The sequence below is a fragment of the Crocodylus porosus genome, unplaced genomic scaffold, assembly GCF_001723895.1.
Source record: "Crocodylus porosus isolate Cpor-Errol unplaced genomic scaffold, CroPor_comp1, whole genome shotgun sequence".
NCBI lineage: Eukaryota > Metazoa > Chordata > Crocodylia > Crocodylidae > Crocodylus > Crocodylus porosus.
This window is the reverse complement of record NW_017728886.1, coordinates 213,855,117-213,861,225: the sequence shown is the minus strand read 5'-3', so window position 1 is coordinate 213,861,225 and position 6,109 is coordinate 213,855,117.

The following is a 6,109-nucleotide window of genomic DNA, read 5'->3' as shown; positions in this document are numbered from 1 at the left end:
CTAAATCATTTTGGTTTAGAGTCTATCAGTGAGATTAGGTTTCGACTTGTACTGTCAGAACTCATCTTGGTCTGGCTAAATTGTGTGCCATATCATAGTTTTAATAAAGTGACAACAAATGTTTAATTGATCTTTTTTCTGTTTACCATCCAGAGTTTTCTCAGATGAATTGAACTGTGATTAATTTGCCCAGAACACTGCTGTTTTGTACTAAAATTAGATAAGGGCACTTTCTGATTTCCTTGTATGTTAAAGAGCTTTCTTTGATTTATCATCTACTGTTAGAAACATATGTTAAATCTGTCTTAATTAGGTTGCTTAATAGCGGTCAAAGTGCCTGTGGGAAATTTCAGATGCCTGAAACTATTTTTTAAATACCCAACTGGGCAGGCAGTTTGGCTATCTCTGCATTGCTATTAGACAGAAATACCAAAAAAAGGATTCAATAAGGATAAAACTATAATTCCCAACACATCATTTTATAAGTTCAGGAAGACGATGGTATGTTAGAGACTTTAAAGAAAGTATCGGAAAGAAAAAATCTACAAAGATTTTTTTGAAAGAATCAGGGCTGATCTTTAAGACCTCCTTTCTTTTGTTTTGCAGCTTTTATTTACTCACTTATAAAGAAAATTGTTAATTTTCATTTTCTCCTGTGGATTGGGGTTATGAACATACAAATGTGATGCGTACACACAGTTTGAGTCCATATTTCAGCTTTACCTTTCTACTTGCGTTGTTTATTTTCCTTGTATAAAATAAACAAAGATAATGCTGCCAGTATCTACACCAAAGAAAGGTAATGTTTTTTTGTAATGATCACATCACTGCTAAGTTGCTGGCACATTTTTTTCCAGCAAACTAGCTTATGTCCTGTCAGTCATATATTAGTTTGAAATTTTTCTCCTCCTCTAACCAGTCCCCAAATTGCAGCAAAACACTGACAAGCAGTCTGTAGGATAACGTTCCCTTGCTGGTTTACAGCAGCCTGAGAACAATAGAACAGAAGTCTTGTTAGCCATGGGGGGAAGCACAACAATTTGGATGGATGTTGACATCTCATGACGAGGTGTTGTTGTATCTCCTTGTGGTGACAAGATGGAGCCATGGGCAAAGAAAGTAAGTGGGAGAAGAAATGTACCTGAAAACCATTCATGTCACTGAGCAGGCATTGTCACAAGCAAACTATGTTTGAAGTGTGTAGAGCTGTATTTTCTTTTGCTTTAAGCTTTAAATGTGAGTAATGAGAAAATGGGATGAACTGTTTTGTGCCACTCAGAAGACCAACCAGCTGCACTGTTAAATCAAATAATTAATTAATTAATCAATCAATTAATGTTACAACATACCTAAGGTGAAAAAAGCAGATAGTAACTTTCGTGCCAAACCATGGAAAGGCCTGATCTCTACTATTTGCATTCAAGGAAGTAAAAATATAGAAATTATTATATTGCTAATGGCACTTTCATCTTATAAAAGACCAATTATTAGAATAAAAGAAGTATAGCAAGTAAGGCTTGAGGGAATTTTGCAACTGACATTAGTAGAAACAGAGTACAATGGAACAGTCCATTTTCACCTTGAAATGGGCAATAGAGTTTACTGCAAGGCTTTCTGGAGTCATTTTGGTCATTTCTGGAAAAAGGAATACTAAGATTAATCCAATGTAAAAGTTTTGCTTATCAGTAGAGCATGTATCTTTGCATGCATTTGTTTCATGAATCATGTTATTCAGTATAGATCTCTTTACATAGCAGCAGGCACACAAGCCTCTGCTAAGCAGATCTGTGAAAGATCTTCCATACAACAAAATGTCTACCCACAGCCCAGTTTTGAAGATCACAAGTTTTGGTTTCATGCAAAATGTAAGAGCCAAACCCTAGGATTTTTGTATTTATCTTAATCTTATCAACTAACCATCAGTAAATTGACTGATTATCTATGGAGTCCAGTTTAATAGCAGTTTAATTCTATTGATTTCAGGGAAATTACTTCTATTTTATGCTGGGTAAGAAGGAAAGGAGAATAAGGACCCTGATCCTCAATTTGTATAAATCATCGCAGCTCTTCAGAGACTATGGTTATATGACATTTTATACCAGCTCAGGAGCTTGCCTAGTCAATTCACTATTTCTTACATATAGAATAGACATTTGAAATACACTGTATGCATGGCCCTTGCAAGATGGTTTCAGCTCTTTTGTTTAGATTTAGATAAGTGACAGATCTAATAAAATACTTTATGATGTGCAAATATTTTCCAATGCTAGCACTAGTTTTATCCTTATCCAAAATATAAACACTGGAGGACTGAAGAAACTGTCATAAAACCATGCTTTTCAGCTAACAGTGCAGTTAAATGTAGTTTTTCAAATGCTGAATTGGCATATGTACATTAAAAGTAAAGAAAAAAGCAAGTTCTATTCATTTTAATTCATAACATATTGCAATTACTAATTATTAATGTTTAATTCAGCACCATCAGATGGTTAAAATCTGTACAGGGTCAAATCCTGACTTCTGCTAGACTCACAATAGACAGTGAGATATCACACACACCACAGACAGAATTAAACCCACTCCACAGAATAAAAAATAGGGATCAAATTCTTTACCACATAGATTTAAGAGCTTATATTCAGCTGGTAAAGATGTCAGGGCAGGGTGAAATAGTTTGGGAACTGTCTCCTACAAGTCTGAGAGTTATTATTTGAATTCAGACTATCTTTTTTAAAAGGAAAATGAATATGCTTTATAAAATAGAGATGAGGATTCCTTGATTAAATGTTTGCTGTCTGAGCCCCGGCTCTAATAGTTGTTTGTATCTGTTAAAGTGGATTTAAATATTGCTCAGGCGTATCTATATGTGACGCTATGTCACTGTAGCGACATGCTACGATGATGAAGCGTCCAGAGGTGTCTACATGTGACCAGCAGCTACTTTACCATAGTGGCGCGCTCCCCCATTATAGTGCACTTCTACGGTAAAGTAGCTGCTAAAAATAACATGCACCATGTGTACAGCACAGTATGGGTAGTTACTGTGATGGCAAAAGCATGGTGTGCTTTGGTACTTCCAAAAGGAAGTACTAAAGCATGGCACAGTAACAACATCAGCATAGAGCAATGTATAGATGTGCCCCTTGTGATTCAGAGGTAGATTTTTTTTAATGCAGCCATTTCAATCAGCTGATTTTGTAGGTCTCAGTCTTGGAACTTGTTCCCAGGGATTGATGCAGGCACAGAGCAGGACCCTGAGAACCCAGACTTTGAGGACTCTCTACTCATGGACACCTTCACTGAAGTCAGTATGTCTTTGTGCAAGCATCTGCCTGTTTGGACCACCTTCAACAAGCAATACACAGCACCTATACAATCATGTCCCCATTCTGGTTGCGAAGGCTAAGAACCATCATGACATAAGTATTATGTAATAATAGACCCTTGCAACTCTGCTTGTATCAGATTATAATTCAAACTGCCATACATAGTCATGGTTTCTATTTCTATATATTTCTATATATAACTCAAAAATCTCTATGCCATATATTAAATATTAAGACCATCTCAAGAAGTAATTAATTTGAAAAGCATTTTTGTCACTTAAGTCTAAAACTTATTCTAGAATTATATCAGGATTCCACAGTTAAGGTTTTATTTTTATACTTAAAAAGTGGGAATCAAGTTTTTTTGGTTTTAAAAATGTAGCATATTCTTCCCAGGATTACATTGCTTATTCTTTTGAGTCCAGTATTAAATTTGTGAAAATACTTAATGAGTATGTTCACTTAATGGGTCTGTCTACATATGTGCAGTAATTACTGTGCAGTAGATTAGTCTAATGTGCCATTTTCTAGTACCTCTATATGCAGGTACTATGAATTGACACATTAAACTAATGCACCAAAGCACAAATTAACACATTAAACTGATGAGCCAAAGCACACCTGTAGGTGCTAACCAGAACCAAATTGCTAGGCAGTAGGAGGCCACAGGGGATGGGGAGGGCTATTCTGGTTGTGTGGGAGGCTGCCTCCCAGCCACATAGATATCAGGAACCCATCCAATCTCCATACAGCTGGCAAGCAGCTGCCCAGCAGCCAGAGCAGCTCTTCCTCACCCTGGGGAGGTTAAAAGCAGCCCCCCTGCCAGTTTGGGGCTAGTACCCAAAGGAGCTTGGATCTCATCCTGGCTGCTGCAGTGTGGCAGTTCAGGGCAGGAGCAGTTCTAGCCTAAACTGCTCCTGCTGGGTGCATGTTCAAATGTGTGTGGGGCTGCAGTTTAATGTGCCTGAATTTTCTGCGCAGGAAATTCAGGTGCATTAATGCATGTGTAGACGCACCCAATGAACATGTAAAGAAAGCCTTTTAAAGGCAGTTTTTAGTCATCTGCTCTAGTAGAACTCACATGAAGAATTAGCTGGGTTGAATTTATGCCCTGGGTACATTATTTCATTACAATACGTAGGATTATGCTGTAGGGGATCAGGCTCTGGTCCTGAAAAGATTTATGCATATGTAGAAATTTCAGTCAGTTATCCTTCATAGGACTGGACCTTAATGCTCAGGTTCATAATCTTATAGGAATATTTTGGGTTTGTAGAAAAGCCTGAAAGCCCATGCCTCCAATCAGTCAGAGACATGTGGGGCAGTCCCGATTTGACGTAGCTTGTTCTGAGCCACTGGTATAACCCAAGGTTTATGGTACATGTCATGGGTAGGAAGGGATAGGAATAGAGTACACTATGTTCTTCAGTTAATATGCTAATATAAATACATAGGAGATGTGTAGAACCAGCCTAAGAGTTAAATACTTCCTTTCTGGACCTTCTTTTCTCACAGCTATGCCTACTCCTTCCTTGGTGCATTTGTTAATTCACCCTTGGCTTTTAATATATGAAAGCCCTGGCAACTACCTTTATTAGTCTGTGCAGGGGTCAAAAGTGAGTGCCCCATCCACATGATGGTACATTCACCTCATGGTGATGCCTCAAGCATACCTAAGGGTTTTGAATACAGCCTAGCACCAAGATAACAATACATGTATGGGGCAATCCAGTTATGTCACTGTATCAAGCCTTGGTAGTCAAGAAATGAGGAAGGTTAACAGTTGTGAGCCTGGGGAACAAAAACTGCTCCTCCCAAAATGTAAGCATTAATACCACCATGAAAAGTTTTCAAAGCTATGACTTTGAAAGATAGACCCAAGTCATCTGATTTCAGACTGCATAGTATGATGGGGAAAGGCTGATATTAAAAAGATATTGATCTCCATATAGCCTAAGTGCTTTCCAGTTCTTTAAAATTTTTATTGTCAAGGTTACATTAGGTAAAAGCCATTACTATCATATCGGCTATCACTAGGTCAAGTGATAAAGTGGTACAAGTGATAAAAACTGGTCTCTGTGAATCTGAAAGCAGAGGTATTCTAGGTGCTATTGTAATGCAAATACATTTTGATAGTGTAATCTGTTTGTAAAGCTTCTTTATGTGGTTGCCCATTACTGTGGTATCTAGCTTCCCTGAAGATTTCTGCACTGAAGAAAATGGTAGAAAAATGCATCTAACAACTGTGGTTGCAGGCAATTGGGTGAGCACAGATTCCTTGTGAACTACTCCCTGTGCTCAAATCGTAACCCTAAGGGCCAGCTTGAATTTTACACCTTTATCATTTTGTGCATCGATTTTTTTTCTCCCCATCCTGCTTTGTAACTGAGTAACAAGGTTCATCAGCCTGAACGGAGAGCCTCAACAGTAGGAAGCCCTTGTGGAGGCACTTAACTGCTCTGCTCTAGTCCATCGGACGTGTGTGCTGGAGCACCGAAGTAGAGAAGGCGCTGGGGCGGTGTTATCTTCCCCATCTCTCCAGTTCTGCTCTGGTGGGCAGCGCTCAAACTGAAACACGAGGAGCAGAGTAACTATTGTTTCCTCCTGCCTGCTGTTTGCTTGTTATCCCAGCAAATTCGTTCCAGGAGAAGGAATAAAGTGCAGACCTAATAACTTCTTATGTCCTGGTCATTTTAGTAAAAGACGATCAGCCCCATTGAAGCTTCATTTCAGTGATCGCGATTCCTGTAGAAATTCTTTATTGCTCTGTGTGTGTGTGTGTG